A 25,234-nucleotide genomic window follows, 5' to 3' on the forward strand; every position below is an offset into this window, starting at 1 on the left:
TCCATTTTGGAAGCGAAATAAATATTAGTTTTAACACAAGATGCAATAGATAATTTCAAAAGTTGAAAAACATTAGCATCTTTTCATGTCGGTTACTCAGAGAAGGTGTCGCCAACAGTAATTGAAAAATAAGATTATGTGCTGGTTATTTAACGGAGTTTAATTAGTGTGTGTAAGATCATACATAACACCTATCATCTGCAAAACGTGTATTCTCTAACTTGAACAATTGTACAGTCTTTTTGCAATCGTATTCGTCTGAAGTTTACTGTCATGATAAAGTCTGTGAAAAATGTTCGAAGTACCAAACATTACTTCCAAAACAATATGCTTAGTATGGCGTGGAAATGAGAATAAAAACAACTACAAATCCTTTTATTCACACAAACCACGACGGGGATATATAGAAGAAACCAAATAACTACATGAATTATCGGAAAAGTTACACACCTCAATTATTTCGGTAATTGTAAGTTTATTCAATCTTAGAATCAGATAATTGTATTATTTGCAACTGCGATATATTTCTCATCGGAATTTGTATTGAAAGAAATCGAGTATTTAGAGGGGCATTACGTGAAGCTTGTAACACCATAACTGAAAGTGTTTCTATGGAACTGATTTGAACTTCGCATACCTAGATCGCCAGTGCTAGTTCTAAACACATAGTCACCGTCACTTTTTTGTTCAAAATAAAAGTTTTACAAGTCAATCAGTGAAAGATTTTGTTATATTTTCCTTCTGTTATATTGAACTAGTTGACAAAAAATGTATAAGTTAAAAGCGGAGAATTTGTCGGTAGGTGGGTTCAAATTACCTATTGATAAAAATAGTTTAATAGAAAAGTTTTCCACGATTGATGATACAAGAAAATCATTGTGTTTTATTTTGTAAACCATCTTCACAGGCAAGGCCAATGAGATTATGTAACAACACAAGAAAAATATATTGATGAACTATGATTTGACCCGGTCAATTAAGGAGTGCGTTTAAATTGATTGTTTATCCTATATATAAAAATTTCCTCTGGACTCAAATATCGTAAGTTTGCTGGAACATATGCCATATACAAATGTATTATGTCAAGCTTATTAGCCACAATCTTAGATAAATTATAAATACATTTTCTGGCACATCCATGTATTTAAATAAAATTTTAGATAACATCCGAGGAGCCACACCAGCACTATCGCATTAATCTACAGAGAAAGTGTCCCGATGTTCCCCCTATTACTAAAGTCCTCCTACTTATCCTAGTAAACACCGCAAGAAAATATACACATGATACAGATATTGTTGTTACACCCTTCGTAACTGATTAATAAAATCGTAGCAAAAACGTTAAATTCCCATTCGCCAATTTGAAAAATACTAAATTCTCCCCAAAATTCCTTCAATTTCCGTCAGCTTATTCCTATTCCAGATTACAATTCTATAAAATTAAACGAATTCGCAGGACTTTATCCAATATGGCGTCTACCGTAAACGATGCTAGCGTTTTACATTAAATAAAGCGATTACTTAGCCGCTCGGTGTAAATTGCTTCTCTTTTTTTTCTCTCTCCCTCTCTATCTCTCCGTTTCTCTTTCCTCTCTCTAAATGTGTTTACATAGAGGGAAATAGAAATAAAGTGGGAGAGCGACAGAGAGAGACGCAGCGACAGAGCAAAAGTTATATGTGTTTACGTTCGAGCAGGTATCGAACCGAGCGATAGATAGATAGATATATAGAGAGACAGATATATTGATAGGTATATATATATATACATATATATATATATATATATAGAGAGAGAGAGAGAGAGAGAGAAAGAGAGAGAGAAAAAACATTAAACTCAATAGGAGCATATGAAACTACACAAAACATATCGTATTTTGGTCCATTTTCTCAGTTTTTGTATTATTGAATTGTTACGAACCAGCTTTCTTATGTTTTATACTAAACTAAAAAGAAATTTTATTTTTATTTGTTGTTGAGTTTATTATTAGTTGTTTACTTTAAAAAAATGATATCCGTTAGTTAGTATTACTAATATTATACGTTTACAGGACCACCGATTATGACAATAGCGTTTAAAATTACATAGTTTCTAAAATATGCCCGATAAAGTATTTCCTGTTTTTCTTTATTTAAAACACAACGATTTAGTCCATCAAAACTCTCACTCTATCTCTCTCTGTCTCTCTCTCTGCCTCTATGTCTCTCTCTGTTTCTATCTTTCTCTGTCTCTATCTCTCTCTGTATCTAGCTAAATGGGTGGGTTTGTTCTCCTTGTTCTCATCCCTTGCTTTGCAGGTTCAAGCCTTCCTGTCTCATTATTACTTTTTTTACACCTCTCTGCAACCGGTCTGGCTACTGCGTCTAACTTTTTACTCTAGCAGCTATTATTTCTTTTTTACGGCTAGGGGCTTGCTCAATATTCTTACTACACTACCTCTTCCCACCCGTTATTGTCAAGGAGAAATTGTCGGGTATCCATTCCTGTAGCCGTTCGTACTATTCGTGTAGGGGTGTCTATTACGAAAGCCGTTCGTAGCATGAGAAGGTTGGGGGTTGGGCAGGAGCAACAGCAACAATGACAGGACTTTAATTTATTTTGTCGAGGTGGGGGGCGCTTCCACTGGGCAACGCCGGTTAGCGGGCCCTGATAGTATGGTATAAATCTGTTTCCTTTTTACATTAAATACAAATACAAATTAATCCCGAACAGGAGCGAACGAGTACCACCTTATCATAACAAACATATATACAAAATTGAAATTAGATTGAACTAGTAGTTCCAAGAAACCGCCAGGGTTTATGTGGTGTTGCTGTTGCTAATTCTTATTAATCACTCTGCCACGAACGAATACCGAATGTTATCATAATGGAAGACAAGTGAAATCTTAGCAAGATTTGTTCAATCATTTCCTAGAAAAAATGAGAACAGACAAACAGACAAAGATTAATATAATATAGTTTGCACTTAATCATTTTGTCGGATAGAGATAGATTTTCAACATTTATAAAATGTATAAATTAGCATTATTACTGAATTCATCAACTTTATTTAGAAATATTTCTACTCCACCGCATTCTAGCTAATCAGAATCAAAATATACATAGTGCCAGAAAATAATAGCTGACATGATACAGATGTGAACACAAATTACTGTTGCTTCTAAGAACTGACCTTATCTTCGAGCTTGCATACTCTAATGTTTGAATGATCGAAAATAGTGTGCGCAGCATGAGGACATTTTATATGCTCCCAATGAATTAACCTGAAGGATTTTATTTATTTCTTAGTACAACTTGAATTGCTGGGTTTTTTATAATCCTTCCTTTTCGACACTCTCAATGCATATGTGAATGAAAGCCGATGGCAGGTTCTTGTAAAAAGTACAGATGAAACAACGAAAAAGTAAAATTCAGAAATTGCTACTTCTGAAATTTCTCTATTTTCTATCATTATAATGTCAGTAACAGATTTATAACATTTGCTGCAACCATGATTTTTAATAAATACGAAAAACACACACATACACACATACACATACACACACACTTCTCTACTAACCCCTATTAATTTCTAACTATGCATTGAACAGATGCCATAATAATGAATTCTGTGCGCTTTGCCATATGAAATGTTGATATTAAATTTCAGCAAACAAAAAAAAATAGAAAAGTTAGAACGTATCAACGACAGAAAGACCGACATACTATAGACTAGAAAAGTTTTATCACACTCTCGCTCCAATCCCATCGCCACAATTCGATTTAGAGTGTTATTTTACATAGGCATAACCACTTATCAAGGCTAGAGACTACTCAAGGACATGGGTTAAGGGGGTACAGTAGTCAATTGGAAATATAGGAGTCGGTAGTAATGGAAATTCGATAAATTTGTTAACTTAAGTGGAACGGCTCATCAAGAACTTGTTTACATTGGACTAGAAGACGGCCATATTGTAGTCAGCTGGAAAGCAGGAAAACGGAAGACAATTCCACATGTGTGCAGTTCTAAGAAAGAAGCTTTGTTCATGGAATCAACGTTTAGGTTTAGCTAGGGATGAAGAGTGGGGGAATTATTGATAGTGTTTTCAGATAGACGAGTGTTTCCTGTGAAAGTTTAGCGAAGGGAGAACCATAGATTGAAACTCATAGATTAAAGTTATGTCCAGCACTTGCCATGAAAATAAGGATACAGCAGAGATAAACTCGCAACATCTCTTCTGTGAGATATAGGTTTCAGGGAAGAGAAAAGAACATCTCCTACGAGGCTACGAAGTCTATTTTTAACTCTATCAAGGCAGGACAAGTACGTTCTAGCAGCTCCTGCCCAGATGTGGCAGCAGTACTCCATCCTTGTACGTACCTGGCTCTTATATAGATAGAGAATTGCATCAGCAATGAGATATCTACTGAATCGATAGAAGGATCCCACCATTTTTCCAGCGGCCTTGGCAACAGATTTGATGTACGTGTTCCATTTAAGATCAGGAGTAAAAGTCAAGCCTAGAAGCTTGTCAAAACAAGAGCCATTCATTTCTGTTGATTCCAGACGGGGATCAGAACGTTGATAATGTGAAGATAAAAGCTTGATTTTAGATGCGTTCAAAATAACAAGCCACCTGCTCAACATCAAAGCAGAGAGAATCAGAGAGAACTTGGTCGTTTACGGTCTTAGATGTGTTACCATAGATGGTAGTGTCATCAGCATAAATATCTTCGAATGATGTAAGGATGTGATTTGGAAGATCATAAATGTAGATCAGGAAAAGAGTGTGGATCGCTGAGGGACTGCAGCATTAATACTATGAGCTTCTGACTTTTCCCATCAACTATTACTCTTATGAACCTATCAGAGAGAAATGATATAATAATGGAGAAGACATTTCAAGCTATAACATTGCTGGAGATCTTGTGAAGTAAACCTTTGATATGCCAAAAACAATTGCCCTAGAAATGTTGCCTCCTTCGAGAGATTCGCTAATCCTATGAGATATAGCTGTAAGTACATCTGCTGTAGATCTAGCAGAACGGAAACCATATTTTGTGTTACTAAGAAGGTTATTTTTGCTGACATGATTGATTACTACTCTATTTAACACAGATTCCAGCAACTTACTCATGACGCACGAGACGTATTGGCCTGTACTTAGAGGGGGGTGAGCGATCACCTGAATTCTTAAATACAGGGCATACTGATTAGAATTTCCAGGATGATAGGAAGCAATTCTCCTTAAGACAACGTTTAAACAGTTTTGTAAGTATGGGTGCTTGTTCTGATTGAAGTTTTTTGAGTACTATAATTGGAATACCGTCACTGGAATAAATGTTTTTGCTTAGCTTGGCAACATCACGTACAGATATTTGTATATCACATAGCCTGTTTTCTGATAGGAGAGGAGATATTGGAGGTTGGCGGTCTGTGTCGCTAAGGGTGGAATTAGCTGCAAAGTTCTTGACAAAGAGTTTGGCTTTGTCTAATGCTGATGAGATTACCTTAGGTCCATTGATGACAGTTAGGATAGAGCACACGCTTTTGTTCAGGGTTCACTTTGCTATTTGCCAAAACTGGTGAGAACCAAGCCGCTTACCAGCTACTTTGGACTTGACGGACTGAACATACAACTCTCTAGCGTTCTTTATTACTTTCTATCAATGGTTGATGGAAGTCCTGAAAGCGGCTTTAGTCTCCATACATCTATTATGTTGGAAGCAATCGAAAAAAGTGATTTCTGTGCGCAATGGCGGCAGCACATTCCGGAGAGAACCACACCTGGCTGTTAGGTTTTCACTGGAACTTTTTCGAGGGTATGAAACGGTCTATATCTACAATTAACCATTCCATCAGGTCTGATACTATAGAGGACACATCCTTTTTAAACATGGAATACAGAGGTAGATCCGATATAGATGTACGGAAGCTATCCAAGTCAGCCATAAGGTATCGACATACTGTACGATGGAGAGGTACGTCTTAGGACTTATTACATTTCATTTTTATCTTAATTGATACAACAGGATGGTCCGAAGATCCAAGAGGAGACAGAAAGGAAACTGAACATAGTACAGGGCAAGTTGTGAGAAAAAGGTATAGGAGACTAGCATACCGGCCGGCGGTGTGTGTGTGTGTACAATCTGAGTGAGGTCATAAACAATGGAGAAATAATGACAGAACCTCCTCTCATCATCTGTCTTGTTTGAGTGAGTCAACCATTCCACATTGTGAACATTGACGTATCCACATACGTTAATGTTAGCTGAAGGATAAGCAGATAGAACTTGGTCAATTGTATCAGATATGCCTTCAAAGATAGTAACTCCGCTGTTGTTGGGGCGATAGAGAGTAAATATAAATGCAGTAGTGTGAGCAAGTGCATATAGGGTGAGTTAAGATCTTCTCTGGAGATGTCCCTACCACATGGAAGGCCATCTTTAATGTAGGCACATATTCCATGTCCATGGCGATCTAGAGGGCGAGATTTGGAAGTTAAGTTAAAGTATCCTTTAATTACGAACTCATCTAGGGAAATAGTCTCTCTAATGCCAGTTTCGCTTAGAAATAATAGGTCTGGTTTATTCTCCTGTAATTAGGTTTCAATCTCTGGAATGTTAGAACGGTAGACCCCTGATGTTGTAGAAGGAGACATGGTAGTGGTGGTCTACGTTGGAAGTTGGAGATCCCTGTTTAATCGTGAGTTTTGGAATTTGAGGACTAGGTCGTCAGACTTGCTTAGAGCAGTAGAGTGTTTTTTTGTAAAAGCGACGAACTTTTTATTACATTAAATCACATGAAAATATTTTATATACCAAATATTTTCTCATAAAAAATACGTAGTGTATTTCAAACATAAATCTTTGGCATTTATAGCCGATATTTGCTAGATCTACAATCAAACGAAATAGAGTTGCCAATTTAATGTTCGTCGATACTAAAAAAGAAAACGCCGTGCACTTCCATGGAATATACACCAATGCCTTAAATTCGCATAAATCAACATAACTCTCTTCGAAATCATATTCTTTTGATGTATCATTATTACATCTTTTACCCTATAAGGATATCCAGCTCCTACAAGGTCCAACAATCAGCAAAGTCCTACCCGTCACTGTAATGTTAATAAGATTTCGAAAAAAATCCTCTACCGTATCTACTTTCGCAACTATATCACCCCCGGAATTTAAATGTATATGAACAAATATCTTGCTACAGAACCTACCACCACGGACTCCTTCTATAAATCTGGTCATTAATGACGTAAACAAGTAACGTCCATGTGACGTTCTGAATTGTTTGGGGTAAATAACATTAAAAAAAAAACTTTAATTGCTAGCATTTACGCATATGAAAATGCGCTTATTACTTTAGAGGTTTAGTATAAACGAGTAATGTTCAATTACGAATATATCATAACATTGAAATATGTTTCTGCACTTGCTTAATTTAATAGTATAATCTTTTATCAAGCCAATGCTATTAATTATTTAATTAAAAGAACTGATTATTTAAATATATTCAACTATAATACCAGTTATTTGCTGTTTTATCTTTCAATCAAATTTGACTCAAATATATATACCCTCCCTACCGGTAACATATGTCTGCTAATTTAAGAGCACAATATTATTGTGAAAGAAGTACAAAAATGCATTTTTTTACTGGAGGTCACCACTTATCAAGGCCCAGCAGCCACTCGGGGATAAGTGTTATTGCGTGTACAGTAATCAATGGGATAGTATCGTAGTAATCGTTAGTATTGGAGTTTTGATAAAGTGTCTTACTTAAGAGGGCGGTTTATCAGGAATTAGTTTATATTTGACTTGAAGACATCCAAGTTGTAGTCAGTAAATATTAATAAGATACAAATGATGCTCTTTAAAAAAGTGTATGTGGGTGTCATTATGAAGCAAGGTTTGCGCAATCTTAAATATTACTTCTCTTATGTGAGTACTGCCTGATTCCAGTAACAAGGAGAAATCCATAACGACTGGAAACAGTGCCAAGATATATGGAGCACATGGTATTCCACATCGGTTACCCATTTTAGTACGGGCCAATCTCTATAATACTTAACTTTGGTAATCAAACAGTGTGAGTATGCTGTATTTAATCTAATATATAAATCTCACTATGTCTGTCTGTGTGTGTTTGTCTCCGTTTTTCAAATTGTATCACCTCCTAGACGGATGATCATTGGACAGTGTGCAATAGCTCAGAAGACTGCATTTTTAGTGCAGAATTTTATTAGGGGAATTTAGTCGATAAATATAATTGTTAAGGGCTTTAAAAAAGGGTTAAAACTTAAAAGCAATAACACCTTGACGACTGTAGTACAATGGCGTCATTGTGGGCATGCGTACATCGAATAAAAGAGAAATATATGTATTAACATATTTCACAACACTATTGAACTGCTGTCCCTTTAGTGCAACGGGTAGCAGAACTGTTGCGGTTTCGATCTCCATCAGTTACTTTTTTTACATTCTGATATTCTTGATTTTTAGATTTTATGTAATAGATATACAAGAACACTTTTATTTTAAAAAATACAGAAGAATGTTTTTGATTTACGTAACGAAAATGTCATGTTCAGAATATATGATATATCAGCTTATTTGTTACATTCTAAAAATAACGTAAATAGGTCAAGTAATGGCATTTGTATTGGATCTACTCCTAAACTAATTAACCGATCATTAAGAATATTAATTATGTGTATATGTTTCTATATTTCTATATCTTGGATTCACCCCTGAACTAATTGACAGATCATTATGAATTTTTATATGTTTATATTATTATATATTTGTATGTATTGGGTTCACTCTTAAACCAATTAGCAGATCATTATGAACTTTAATTACGTGTATATGTTTATACATTTGTATGTATTGGATTCACTCTTAAACTAATAAGCCGATCATTATGAATGATTAGTATACGTATATACTTATATATTTGTATGTATTGGATTCACTCCTATACTAATTAACTGATCATTATAAATTTAATGTATTATATATGCTTGTATATTTGTATAGTCATATTCTAAAACTCACATACAATGATCAGTTTTTAATATATTTATGTGTACAATAAATTCTATCAAAGTAATAAGGTACTTGTATAGTATATTACTCATGAAAAAACAAAGAAAATCTTATCTGTGATATACATGAAAGTTATTAAATCCGAAAATCACGTGTAACATTCGAATAGTATGACTTACATATGAGAAATAAGGTGCTTCTTTACTATAGCACCCAGATAACAAAACAAACAAATTCTTACCCCTGACATACAGAAAATGTAACACAACAGAAAATTACATAAACGTATCGAGTTTTTTCATCTTTACATTAGCAAAAAGGTACTTGTACAGTATCATACCCGAGGAATAATGTACTTGTACAGTATAGTATCTATATGAAAAACAAAGGACATCTTACTCGTGGTGTACATAAAAGTAATCCAAACCGAAAATTCTATAATATATTCCTTTAGTATGACATTTATATAAGAAATAAGGCGCTTCTTTAATATAGCACTCTATTATAAAAATACACTCTCACCTCTGACATACGGAAAAGTTAGCACAACAGAAAATTATGTATAAAATCATCGATTAGTTTAATCTATATATTAAAAATTAGGTACTTGTACATATAATCCTACCAAAGAAATAAGGTACTTTTGTAGTATAGTACTCATATGATAAACTAATCAAATCCTATATGTAACGTGCATAAAAGTCATTAAAACCGAACATCGCGTTATATAATCGAATTACATGACTTTTAAATGAGAAATAAGGTGCTTCTTCATTATAGCAATAGAATGAAATAACAAACAAATTCTTACTCTAGACGCACATAACATTTATCACAACAGAAAATTAATTAAAAGTATCGAGTTCTTTCATTTTCAAATTAGAAAAAATTGTACTTCTACAGTATTCTACACATACACAGTGAACTACCCATATGAAAAACAAAGAAAGTCCTATCTGTGACGTACATAACTTACCAAAATCGAAAATCATGTAATATATTCGAGCAGTATAAAATTTATAAAAAAAAGGTGCTTCTTCACGCTGATGTAAAAACAAACACACTCTTAACTGTGACATACCGAAAATTCAGCACATCATAAACTTATTTAAATAATTTTTAATGTGTGGTATGCAAAACCCGCCATAGTAAAGGAAATTTTTTCCACATACGTGCTGCAAATTTCCTGTACAATGAAATTACAGACATATGTTGTGTAATATCCGCCTAGAATAGGTAAAATATTCCTTTGCTCAATATGGCAAATGATACATAGACATCAAAACTTCCTCTATCCTAAGAATAACAGACATGTTCAAATGTTTTCTCGTTGTCTTATACGGTCCCGAGCAAAGCCGTGTGACCTTGCTAGTAATATATATAAAGATAGGAAAAATTGTAAAAAAATGAAGTTTATCCAATGAAAATAATTTTAAAAAATAAATCAATCGATTTCTGTGTTATTGTTAGTTATATACCGTGTAATATTACATGTGAATATAAAGAATTTGTGGTGCACGACGCACGGTTAGTATATATGTTATATAGTCAGTCTATCTAACCTTGTTTATCTATAGATATATAAAAGTAGAAAGTGTTTGTGTGTGTCTTTCTGTGTACATTTCCCTACACAATGGCTCTGTCAATTTTCAGTCTAAAGACTCGAAATTTAATATACAGGCTATTGAGATTTGAGAAATTTTCTTAATCTGTTTTCGGCCAGAAATTTAGCTGTCAAAGTTTGGCTCTCAGAATTTGGCGGTCAAAGTTTGGCTCTCAGAATTTGGCGGTCAAAGTTTGGCTCTCAGAATTTGGCGGTCAGAGTTTAGCTCTCAGAATTTGGCGGTCAAAGTTCAACGATTTGACCTTTGAGAACTCTACCAAATTCCTAGGCCAATTTTGGATATAAGCAAGTTAAATTTTAGATATGGACATGGATCTAATTTAATAACTTGATTCGAGCCCAAAACAATAAAGGTTAAGGGATCATAATAGGGGTCACAGTTAAAAAAAAGTTGACCTCAGCGGTCTCTACCAAATTACTCAGACAATTTCTGGTCTTAACATTTGAGTTTTACATAATGAGAATTCAGAGATAGGGCAAGTTTTTAATCGGTTTGTGTCGAAAATTTGAGCTACCAATATATAAATGTATGTGTGTTTGCATGTCTGCCATAAACTTTCGACAGAGGCGACAGATTTTCACAAGATAATAATCGTTTTGGAGTTCGACCGTTCAGACGACAAATACCGAAAACTTGGCTAAAAACATTAATTTCTTCACCCTCAACTGGGCACTTTTCTACAGGAAGGGGCCGCTGTTTTCGCTGATATTTTCGAAAGTCATCACTTCTTTTCGATTGTTTAGCCTTAATTTAAACCTACGTCACTTCCGCTTTGGCGGTAGTCGCAACAGCAAAGACGTCATGTTTTTTCATAATCTTTTCCTCCTTCGCGGTACGGGTTCAGGCCTGCCTTCCTACTACCACTTTTCTTTGGTCAACACACACCTCCAAATACCCGGGCAACGCTGGGCACGTATGCTAGTATAAAATAAAGACAAAACCATGATATATTATTAATATTTTTGTGCGTATTAAACAATATATCTAGTTGTGTATATGAACGAGTCTCTTGGTATATGTATCTATATAATGTCCGTCACGTGTAAGTGTGTGTGTGTGTTTGTGTGTGTGTGTGTGTGTGTGTGTGCGATGTTTACTCATGTAAATAATAGTCAATCAATACGCGGACAATAACGTACATGGAGAGTTATTTTACGGACGAATAGCATTGTCCGTTTGGACACCAATAAAATGGACGTATACATTGTTCGCCCTTTTTGAGTCTTTGAATGGTGAAAATTAATTTCTTTCTCCAAAATAAAATATACGCACGCAAATTCTAGTCGGTTCTATATACGATTCATTTTCCCCTAACGTTCCATTTTCGGAGTTTGCACGCTTGTTGGGGTCTACGTTTCTCCATGGCTTGCCCCAGGCGTTCCAGAGATCGTCCAATTCCTTGACTGTTCACTCAACCTTTTATACTCAAACTGACCCTTACTGGTCTGTCTCTGACGTATTGCCCAACTTTTGTCAATCATACTACAACAGTATCTGTTCTTGACGTATTACCTTGTCATGTATTTACATCATTATTTACGAAAACTAAATCTCTAAGTCATTTATCTTGGTTTTGCAATATTTTTCTTCAGCCCCTCGAATGCCTCAACGGTTAGACGGGGCAGAGGAAACCTCTCTACGTATGTTAATGGGTGTATCTTTTTTGAGAACGATGCAATCTACTGGGAGTAGTGAGTAATCAGACCCGTAGCACATCGAAATGAAGGGCGATTGTGGGGGACGGCCCTCGGGAGGAAAGATTTCAATCGATCTATAAAGCTTTGCTTATAGTATACCCCAGTAGGTTTGTTTTGTCCAGTCCAAACGAGCATTTGTTATCTTTTAGGATGAGGCTGTATTTGTCGACGACTGGCCTGAACCGTCTGAGATTTTCGTCGTGTTCCTTTTTATTCTGACCACATACTTTGACGTAGTCAATGTGCCTAAATGAGCCTTCCAGTTTCTCATCAGTTATTATTTAGTCGACTATAATTTGGAAGCTGGCTACCACATTCGTCACGCCAAAAGGAATCCTGCGAAATATATATAGTCGACCTTTTGACTCGAAAGATGTGTATAGCTTGTCTCTAGGTTTATTGGCTATCTGATAGTACACGCTTTTGAAGTCCATACGATATTTGGCAATTTCACCTAACATTTCATCTATCCTGGGTAGTGGGAAAGCGTCCAAAAGAGTAAATCTATTTCTGGTTTTGGAGTAATCTGTAACTATTCTATATTTATGGTTTTCAGAAATAGTTATAAATACCTGAGCCATCCAGGGTGGTTGGCTAGGCTCAATTATACCCTCCTCGAGTAGTTTTTTTTTATCTGTGTCAATGTTTCTTTATTATTATCAGAAAAACGTCTGCTTTTCACTGCTGTGAGTTTTCAGTTTTCAGTTAGGTTTTCAAAAAGTGACAGGTACTGGATTTTTGCTATCGACAATCCACAAATTTCCAATGCGGGCATTGAACCGCCAAAAAGAATTTAAATCTGGGAGTGTTGCTGCAAAGAATCGTGCCTCAGTATTATTTTGCAACAAAGATTTTTCATTACGGATAATTTAGTGGTTTTATAGGAGACGTCATTAAATAGAAAGCCAACCAGACCATAATCACTTACTTGTGGAGCAATGACCCATTTGCCATTGTTACTTTGTTGATGGAGAGGACAAAATACAATTTGTTGGTTTTTACCCAGCTTTCTTTGATAAACTTTTCTGAGCTTCCGGTATCTAGCAGAGTAACCATAGACATCCCGTTAATGTTCACTTTTACAATAATTTTTGAAAGGCAGTCAGGGGAGGCGGCTAAAGTTGCGGATGTATTTTTACGAGTGGCTTTGTATAGGGTTTTAGAAGAATTGTATACTTTTGAAAAATGACCAAGTTTTCCAATGAGTGACAACGAGTATATCTGGTAGAGCATGATACTCGTAACTGTTTGGATAAGCTACAAGAAATAGCAGGTATCCCTTTCTAAAGCGTCAGTAACTGATTGTTCTTGAAGCTTCGCCGGACTCTCGTCATGGGAGGGGCAGTAGGTGTCTGGCTGTAAATAAGAACTAGACTGCTGTATAGCACATTCGAACGTATAGAGTTGCTCATAAGCTGTTCTAAATGTAAGGGAATTATTCTCAAGAAGACGTTGTCTTACCTAAGCATTACGTAAGCAGTTAATGGAGGCATCCAAAATAGGTTGCTCTTGGGTCTCTAATGCCATCATGTGGCAGAAGATGCAATCTTTGTCTAGTGTCCGAAGGTTCTTAATGAAATAGTCCAATGTTTCACCTGATGCTTCTCGGCGAGTCGCAAGTAGGTGTCTGGAAAATATCTCATTTTTGGGATTTATGTATGTAGCCTTCAGTACATCGATTGTTTCTTTGTAGCTAATGCAATCCAAGATTATTTCATGAGGCAGGTAGGTGGTTAGGAACGCACGCTTATTGATGGGACGTCCCCATCTTTCTGAACGTAGAACCTCGATGAAATTAGTAAATGGCTCCCGCCAATGTTTCCAGCACTTGTCGGCTGACTCGCCTTTTGGATCTATGGTAAATTGCTCTGGTGACATAAATTGTTTCATTCTAAATTGAACAAATTGTAATTAAAACAAGGCAAGAGATTCCGTCTAGTAATCTTTTCTTCACTTAAGAACCATTCTACTCGTTCACTTGACAAGCGGAGATGTACAGCTTTTATAGCCTTGGTTATCAAAGACGAGATAATCCATATTCACAACAGTTACATTATTAAGTTTTATGAATAATTACATTCAAGCGTATTTTAGCATACGACGGTTAGTTGTTGATTAGTTAGTTGGTTGTTTTTGTTTTACGGCATATACACATTTTCCAGGTTATTTAATGCCGAATTCAAAGATTTTGAAGAATTTTTTTTAAATAGAATATATTTGTTGTTTTCAAGTTGGTTTCTATTTAACTCATAGTTGGAATTCTAACAGGTACTACCACTCCGGGTCAGAGTGGACCTGGGAGCAATGGCAATTAAAGGGCGAATCCACACTCCCCAAATCCCGCAAGCTGGGGCCTCACCACTGGATATAGTTTAAGGTCAAGGCGTTTAGTGTTTTCTTCTCGCCATATGAGAATTTAATATTGTTGAATTTTCATATTATTTTCCATGACATATTCTAAGATTAGCATTTATCTTATAATCTGCAACTTCTTTCGAAGTGTCACTCATTTAACAAAATAAGGGGGGCAACATTACTCTGTATTCTGCGTTTGTGTTTGAAAACCATCAAAGTAATATCGCTTGTTTTTATTTATTTGATTGACTGATAACTTCACAAATTCTAACAGTTTTCAAATAATACAATTATCAAAAAGGAGTTTAGGATAATGAATATTTTTTCCGGTAATCTTCATCTTGAGAAGTCTATGTATTCCCCTTGAAAGCGTTAAAGATTGTGGTACTATGACAAAAGCTGATCCAATGTTGAATCTAAATATTCTGGATGTTCGCCAAAAACACTTGGAAAAGTTAGTAAGAAAATAGACCAGAACTCTGACAGTAGATAAATTCCAACTACTTAAAACAAACCGTTAAAACAAGATAAAACTTATCGTAAGTTAAATTAGATCAAATATGTTTTTCTTTGTTGTAAAAAAAAGTATATTGAACATATTTTTGAGAAAATGTTTTAAAGAAAAGTACTAGACTAGTGTTGTGCCTTGTTACCGAAACCAATTTTGTCGACCACATATAGCTGATTGCTGATTGGTTATTGCTATATTTTTGACTAATGAGGGGTATGGTCCCCCACAGTCGGGAGATTCTATTTATTATCGATGTTGCTAGGAACTTAAGAGTCAAATTAATTCTCGTTCTGCTATCAACTTATCAGACACAATAATTGCTCCATAAAAATTAAACCTCTTTTTAGATACCTCGCATGTGTTTTTCTAGTGTCAACACATGATGAATATTTTGCTCTGTTGCTTCCAACTCAAGAACTGTCTACTGAGAACCAGCCACCTCCAGCACTTGTATAGACCAAATAACCATCGGAAACTGTTCTGAAACTAAACTGTGGCTTCCAGCTTAGGAGCTATCTCCTGAGAATCATTCACCTCCAAGACTTGTACAGAACAACTAACCATCGGAATCTGTTCTGGAACTAAACATGGCTTACAACTCAAGGGGCTTTTTCCGGCCTCTTTTCCGGAAAATGACGATACGAATTTGGGTCCGCTTCTGCACCAGTACCAGGAATATTAATGTTAGACATTTTTAATTATCGATGCGTTTGGGATTTTTGTACCCTCCTATGTTGAGTACGTAGTGCGAGATTCTGTCAAAACTGCAAATATTAATTAATAGATTATCAATATATATAATTTATCATCAAACATTCGATATTTTTACTTAAATGTTTTACTTTGAATGTTTGTGTGAGATTATTGTTACCTTGTACGTATATGCTTTTATTTTAAACAACAAACAATTATTTAAGTAATGAGGCTACGTTTGGCTGAATTTAGTGTGTGCATTAAGGGAAGCATACTTCTTTGAACCAATATGGCCGTGATGCAGAAAACAGATGGCAATATGTGATTAAAGTTAAGAACAAAGGTCCCAAGATAATTGCTTGCAGATATTTATCGCACGCGAGTGCATTTCGTTAAGTAATTGGATACACGGTACGGAGTAAACGGAATATTTGTTATCATGAGATAATACGCTTTGTCAATATGCATAAATAGTTGATGTAGAATAGACTATAGATTGCTTACTATTGTGGAACTCATTTAAATAGCTAAGCCAATATTTTAATAGCAAAAGCAGAAAAGAAGGAAAGATGGAAAAAACAAGAGATAACGAAGCAGTGACAGTGAAAGGCAGTAATTGAGGATTACATTATTTTCTGTTTTAGCACTTGCTGTTCAATAGGATACAATTTAGTGCCAATCGTATATTATTTTATAATTGGCAAAAATAAACAAGTGTGATTGGATTGACATGTAAAAAACAGCATTACCTCATTGTAATTGTCCGCGTTTTAGAAAAACAGAAATAAGTTTATAAGTCATCGATAGATTTTGCAGCATTAGAGTAGCCGTTCTTTGACCTATATCCAGATGCTAGATATTGTACGGTGAACATACAATTCTGAGTGTATTATCTAGATATAATTGTTTCTTTTACAGACACATACACACACACACACACACATATATATATATATATATATATATATATTGTGAAACTAATCTTATATGATAAAAGAAATATTTAAAAAAATATATAATAACATGTTTAAAAAACAAAACGACACTAATTTTAATTTATAAATTCTCATTAATATTTACTTGTATATTTTGTGAAGACTAAATTCAGTATTATATTATTACACACATTTGAATAATTTCGGAAACAATAACTGTCAGCAATGTTTGAAACTATATAAAATTAACCAGGATTATGATGGAATTTGGTTTAGGAAATAATAGATAAATAGAATATTTTAGAAATGTTTAGCAGTAAGATTTACTAAAAGGAGTCAATAAGGAAACTTAGAAGAATTGCAGACAAACGCTGTGATTAAAAGATAATGTGTTTGTATTATGTGAATTATTTGAACAACTGTGCTCATCAGGATGATTATTCAACGTTTCTGTTAAACTTGGGAATTAGCACGGGATTTCATACGGAAACTATATTAAATCCACAAGGCCACGTGAATAATGCAGTTGGTAAAATTAAATCATGAGATTGAAAGTTTTATCCCTAGAACGAGTTATGCTTAAAGTACAATTACGAATTACTGAGGACTGCAGCGCAGTAACGATTGATCTCACGAGGCGCTGTGTTTACTATAAATGACATGATTATTTTTATTCATAATTCTGTTCAGTTTACAAGCCTTACAAGATACACCTGAAACGTGCAAAAATAACAATCAAAATTCAAACAGAAACAAAGACATTTTTAAAAAATGTATTTACGCGACGCGTATTTAAATGCGATTAAGGGAAACCAACTATTAATTTGTTTGTAAACAAGCTGATGGTTCGAGCACTGTGCGACTGGAGGATGTGGATATATTTCATACTCTAGGAGAAATATTTTCGGCACTGATTCGTAGCCGAATGGTGAGAGCTGCCGACTCTCAATGCGACGGTTGTAGGTTCAATCCACGGCTGGGGAAAGATGTTTGTCTAGCCGCACTGATGAGTTGTGATACAACGAAGCAGTAATGTATGTGGATGACAACATATATATATATATATATATATATATATATATATATATATAATGATGTATTCCTGTATATGTATACAATGGTTTCAGTAGTGTGCAATATATAGATGGGGTGGGTTGAAGAATACAGGTAATGTTCTGATATAACGTAATTGTTATGGCCAAGTCGATTGTAAATTAGCAGCACGGGCAAGCATTTCTCCAATGTTATTCATTTTGTGTATGTTTGTATGAGTAAGCGATTATATTCATCCGTCTGTCAGTAGCTGCCGAAATTTGTGTGAAGAATTGGAAACATTCAACCACTTTTACATTCTTCGCTTCGTTTAATTAATACAGAAGTTGTATTGAAAGGATGCGCTTGTAACATTATATAACAACAAAGAACGCATTATCTTCTAAGGAAGGACATGATTGGAAATTACATTCAAAATGTGATTTAAGTAGACACCTGAGGAGACCAATGTGGGCACGCAGCCACATTAATATATTAGCCAATAATGGATCATTTATTGTCCCTTTTGAGAAATCACCTGAGCAACTATGCATCTAGCCACTTAGTATTCCTAACAGAAATGGGAAGCGATTATTTATTACAGAATTCTATGTTTTTCTTCTGGCCTCCATTCTATTTAATTCCTAACTGAACGCTTTAGCCTTGAATTATTGGAAAATACTTTATTAGTAAATAAATACAGAAACTTTGATGTTCGAACATAGAAAATGAAAAATGACGCCCTTCGATCCACAAAACACACATATATACATATATATATACATATATATAACTACTTAATTTACTCACATAAAATTAATATACGAAAGTATAAATTTATGCGTAAACTTTAATTATTTACTTCAAAAGTGCTCAATACGTAGGTAGAGCTAGTTAGTATGTTATAAAATATATATAGCGATTAAAATATATATGACTCTTCAGGCTTATTTGCATAAGCCTGAAGGGTCCTAGAGTTGATGAAACGCGGAATATTCAATGTAGCTTAATCGCCATATATATTTTATAACTTACTAACATGTATATGTATATATATATATGTGTGTGTGTGTGTGTGTGTGTGTGTGTGTGTTTCTGTGTCAATGTGAGTATAAACATGTCTCTTGGAAATGAATACCAGCAAAGTGCTCGAATATAAAGAAAACTCAATATATATGCATATATATATATATATATATATAATGTTTAGAGGTACAGAATTTATATATAGCTTTGAAAATAATAAGCGGAAGTTTCTCGAGAGCTCTTTCGGCTAACATCTCATCAGGAGAAAATCGATAGCGTACAAAATAATATTGTGTCGAAAAATAAGGAGTTCTAATGGGGAACTTATTGAATGTGCCAAAAGTATGCGGACACTAAAATAAATGCATTAACGTTTAAAAACGATTAAAATATTGGCACAACGAGGGAGGAAGAAAGAAAAACAAAAAAAAAACCGATTTTGGAGTCTGTCTCTATTGCGGTGCGTCAACCTTTTTTGTGCCGGCAAAAGGAAACGCCCAACGCATTGTTTCTCTTTGGGGAACTTTGAATCTTTTCTCCCGTTTTTTTCCTTCCTCCTCTAAAAAAGTGTATGCATGCGTACGTACTTGGCATTTAAGCAATATTTAAAAAAAAAACCTTCTCAAATCATTACTATATATTTAGTATTCGGTTCTATGATAATACATAATAAATCGAGCGACTGCTAGTATTTATTACAGTTCAGTTTCTGTTACAGCAATATTACCTGCAGATGAACTTATCAATATACATAAATATCGACAGACAAGGCATTAATGCGGCGACTACATCAGCAAGGATAATATAGCTTATTCGTTGGCTAGAAGAGCAAACTCACGCCTTTGTACAGTCTTGTAAATAAGTTTTTCTACTCTATCCCCGGTTTTGTTTTCCGTGTAATTCTTTAACTAGGGTAATAAGGAATCGTGTTAATTTATTTTCTAATAATTTTAAGTAAATAATAAACAAATTATCATGTTATAAACGTAGAAAACAAAAAGCAGTTATTTTTCAAGGACCGCACAACCTTTCTTATTTTTAATTAATCCTCACTTTTCTACTTAAAAAAATATTGTATGGTCAATTTTGAGTATAAAAACGTGCCTTTTGTTATTTTTTCAATGGACATTTTTTAAGTTTTCAAATAGGTTTGTAAAGAGCTCTTATTTATTATCGACAGTCTGATTGTTCGACAGATCTTGGCTACTAAGACTTTAAGCATGACGTCATGTTATAATGAGCAGGCCTGAATGTATATATACGCCGGTAGGACTCTGGTAATATGGGATATAAAACTGAGGACGAAGGAGAATTATGCTCACTCCCGGATTGTTCAAGGATGAAAAATTACTAATCTTTTTCCTAAAACTTACCTTACATTTAGAATGAATTGGAGATTTAAAAAGAAATATAATGTTTGTTTAATCGCTTTATTGCCAACACCCGACATTAACTGTAATTTTCGCTGACCGTTCGCACTGTCTCTCTCTCAGCTATAAAAAAAAGAATGCTTGGTGCTTTATTCTTCCGTGTTTTTCACAGCAGTCATTGTCCTCATATGCAAATTAATTCCAGATATACGTTAATGAACTGTTTATAGGCGAACGTTTTTCAATGCTGTTTCCTTTCTTGATTCCCTCACACGACAGATATACAGCGGCGACGTGTAAGTCACATTTTCATTACTTCCTTCATATTCCCCGCTTGATATCATAAGAAATAGTGCAACTGGACGCAGGCCTCTTTATTCATGTGCTACTGCGGAGTAGGAGAGCAGCAATTTCCTCTATGGGAGAACTACGCCTTAAATTGATATCGGTTAGTCATCATCGTCATTATTGTCAGGCAGTGTACATTCCTCATCATTAGGAATTTCCGAGTTACTAGTATCGGAAGAATCGTCTATCGATAGCGACCTAAGCTTGTTCGGATGTTATCTTTTTGCTGACAAGCCACTAGAAATCTCAAGTTGTTTGCGAGCTCCTATTCAAGGGCGCAGATTCTTTATATGATAAGGTATTCTATCAACTATGACTGAGTGTGGACTGCTGATTCATTTCCCGGACTATCCTAAATTTGCACTACACTTTCCACGAATGATTCGAACCTAAATCACGTCCTCCGCTTTGTACTGCCCCTGGGCAATTTGCGGATGTTTGTAGACGTTGTAGATGTATTTGGCGTTGGACGGCGCTATAGATGTTGAAACACTGGCTTGACAATATACCAATGAACTGCTGCTTCTATTAAACATTGTTAACTAGCCACAATGGTTTTGACACTTCTGTGACTTCTCTTAGCCAAACTATTTCCTCCTGGTTTGTAGGCACATCGTAATTGGAAACGCCCATCCCAGTCTTGTAGGAAATGCAGAATGTGCTGGCTGGTAAAGGCGATGCCATTGTCCGTTAGTATTTCGATTGGTGGCTCGTAAAATATGAACTCCAACTGGTGTACAATACCTGGTGAATCTTGCCAACATAGAGATCCCCATATCGAAAACTATGAAGGTCTACAATCAAAGAGCGTAAGGTAGTTGTCACTGTCGTCATGAGTAATGTCCAACCCAAACTGTTCCAATTGTCCCTCACATCAAGCCTCCCTTTGCACCAGTGTACAGGACCAGGATAGACTAACACGCTCCACATGTTTAAACCACCATCCGTACATCATATTTCGGCAGAGTTAAATTCTTCAGTTTAACAAAGTAAAATGTGCGTTTTATGCCAGGGTGTTCACTCTGATGAGAGATGCGTGCGATTAGCTTAATGTTCAACTAATGTGCAGTGGCAGTGCGGGTACGTTGTATGGGCTTAACTTCAGTTTTTACTTTACTAAGTCACCGCTGTGGTACTCTTGTCAATTGTTCAGCTTTATTGTTGCCTGAGTTTACTAATGCTACATCTACTGTGAGTCCATACTAAGTAATTAAGTTCATTAGCCTGCTGACTCCTATTCGTAGCAGCATTTCGCTGGTTGCCTAAGTGGTGAGTTGTGACTACCTTGTCAGAGCGCTTGTTGTCCAACGGTAAACCTAGCATGTCTCTGTTATGATATTTAGAATCTTCGTCTGCCAGTGCAGCGCCACACTAACTCATTTTAACATTGCGTGCACTAAGAAAAGTTAATATACTGCACATTATTCGATGGGTGCAACAAGCTCACATCTGCGATAACTGATCCGTTCGTCTCTAGCACAACTCTAGTGTCACGTGAGCTTGCGTCAACTCAAACCGTAGCCTCACTTCTTTTTACACACCAATCACATTGTACAGGATCGGTTTGATGTGAGAGGGGTCATGTGTTTCATCACCCCAGTCAGTGGTAACTTTGTTAACATGATATTTTATGTATACTGTAACTACACATGTGGCACTATTTCTCAGTGCCGCTGTTTCTAACACATTGTACAGCATGGCCGAGTGGTGAGTTGGCCATGGGCGCAGAGATACAAAGAAATACATTCTCATAATTCCCTTTCAAGCTCTTTCTCTTTCTACACAGACGATCATGAGGTGAGTAGGAATAATTCTGTCTCTCAATAAACGAGGGGGAGCACCCCCTCCCTCAACACTAGTTAGGCTAGTTAGTTTAGATTTGAAGATATGTAAATTGTAAAAGTTTTTTGTAATATATATATAGTATTCATAATGTAAAATAAAATAGTTATGTTTCATATATATTACAATTCTGTCGCATTTCGTTTTTGACGTATGTCACAAATTCCTTCATTGAAACAACGAAGCAGTCGGGAGGATGAAGAAAGAAAATTCCAACCAGAACGCCACCAGTGTGAAGAGAGTCATCTTAATAGAAAGAAAGAGCCGCACAGCACATCCAACATCTCAGGTATGCTTTTCTTCTTGCAGACCCTAATGACTAGCCATCTTCACATCTTCATGAGACCACTCTACGACATTTAGTATAACATGTGAAGCCAGTCACACCTCAGTGACCGGCTGATCGTGTTATACACAGAGCTACCCGTAAACGGGAAACTGACAAATCACTTTTCGGCATACTGAAAAATTGTTCGCCTCGTCATGTCTGGTGGAGATTCTGGAACATCTCCTCGCGTCCATCGTAGTGTACCACCATCGCTTCAAACAAGCAATCTGTGCACTTTGTTCCTTCTTGTGGTCGCTCAGGAAACTTTTGCAAATGTTTCTTTACTTCATCTGCACATGTTAGACGTAAATTGATGAAAACATCGTCGATGTATTGGCGTATTCTATGGACACGATTCGTAATGAATCGCATAAATATTGGTGCAGGTTTTAGACGAAAAATAAGTCGTGTGAGGCAATTTTGCCAAATTATCATCACCGTCTGCAATAATCACAGCGATTTGTGTATGTGCACCTTTAGATATGTCTGCTCCAGGTTCAATATTGCAGCATCAGAGCTTTCACGCCACCATTCCCTCAACTTCCGTGCACATACACCTGCATTTTTGTAAACGCTTCTGCAACGTCATGAAGCTCTCTGTAGTCTATCGTGGGGTTCACTTTGTTTTTATTCATCTGCACTACAGTCATTAGCTGGGCCAGCTCTTCTTCTGGATATGGCACTAATAATCCATTTGTCAGCAATAAATCTAGTGCTCGTTCTTATATGACCCGAATACGCTTGGCCACCAGGTACTCTGGTATTCTATTTTTCAATTGTCCCGGGTGTTTCTCCACCTGCCCATTTCCATGCGACAGTCCATTCTTTACTTTTTTATCAAATGCAGTACTGAAGTCTGACTCATCAATTTAAATCACATCACACCTAGATACATTTTCCATCAGGTAGTAAACCTCACCAGATTCATTCAAATGAACCCCCAATCTCAGTAAACGGCCGAAGCCTAACAGTTTTCCTTCGACAACAAATACGTCTAGTTGTAAAGGGCGCAGGCTGTCCACTGTAAGCTCAACTTGGCCTGTCCTAGAGAATCTCAGAACTTGTCCATCTGCTGTCATCACCTTAACAGTTTAGCCTCTTCATTGACGACATTCAGCCTTGTTCCTCAGTGTTTTAAAACAGCCGGTATCAACAAGGGCTGTGCATTTTTGTCCGTTAATAAGTATATGGATGACTGGATGCGCCCAGTTTTTCACTTGCATGAGGAGTAGACTGGCTCTGACTTCGTTTCCTTTGGGTCGTTTTCGCTGGCATTCTGCAGCAAAGTGGCCGATTTTGTTTGTAATTTATGTCGCGACCTTTGCACGTTTGCGCTATCGCACCGTCTATAAAGGCAGTCTGTGACTATATGGCCATGACCACTGCATCTATAATAGATGATTCTTGTTCGAGAGTTGGTTGTGAGTTAAACTTTGACCTTCTTCAAAGTAGCTGCGCAGCTGCAACAATAACTTCAGTCGCATCACATGTGAGTGCCCTAGCTCGGGCCAGCAAATAACCCAGAGTCAAGGCATGATATCAGGTGTCTGTTGCAACTCACTGTAAATGTCTTTGCGGAACTCTTTCATACATGCTAGTTTCATTGCAGTCTTTAGTCCTTTTCATCGTCAATTCAGTTATTATTGTAAGTTGTCTTCTTTTATTAGCGTATACGTCTACGCGTTCGCTAGCCCACTTGCTTTGTTACGTAGTGAATGCCCTATCTCCGATGGCCTTTACAGAGCTTCACTCAAGTTTATGTTCATTAAATGATCTTCATCTATATCCAGATAGATTTGGAGCGCATCTCCTCCCAAGTATAACGGTAGAAGGTTCCCCGCATCATCTTTTTACTGTAGTTTTTCAACAAGTTTTACCTTTTTGAGCCATGCCACCACGTCTTCATCGCTTTAGAAGGAATTTCTTATACCACTGCTGAGCTTTACTTTTTCCATGTCGCGTAAGTCAAAAAGAAAGTAAAATAATTAATAAATAATTAAGGGCAAAACAATGTAACAATAATAATATCAAATATTCGTCCCAATTCCTTTTTGCCAACTCCCGACTTCTACTGTAATCTTAACCGACCGTTCTCACCGTTTCTCTCTCAGCTGTTCAAAAAAGAACACTGCACTGTGCTTTTCTCCTTCATTCTGTTTCAAGGAAGTAACAGTCCTCATATGCAAATTAATAGCATATGAATATTAAAAAAAACGTTTATAGACGAAAGTATTTATTTTATCTTTCCTCTCCTGATTCCGTCATTCGAAATGATAGATTGAGACGCCGTCGCTTGTGAAAGTAACATTCTGCATTACGTTCGCAACTTAATGTGATTTAAATGTTTGGAAAAGGCGAAGTTCTTTCATTTACCATTTCCTTATCTCTTGTTTAACTTATTTTTTATCTCTCTGCTGGGTAAAAATAATT

Source organism: Euprymna scolopes, chromosome 4 (assembly GCF_053919585.1).
Source record: "Euprymna scolopes isolate OS-2025 chromosome 4, ASM5391958v1, whole genome shotgun sequence".
NCBI classification, from domain to species: domain Eukaryota; kingdom Metazoa; phylum Mollusca; class Cephalopoda; order Sepiida; family Sepiolidae; genus Euprymna; species Euprymna scolopes.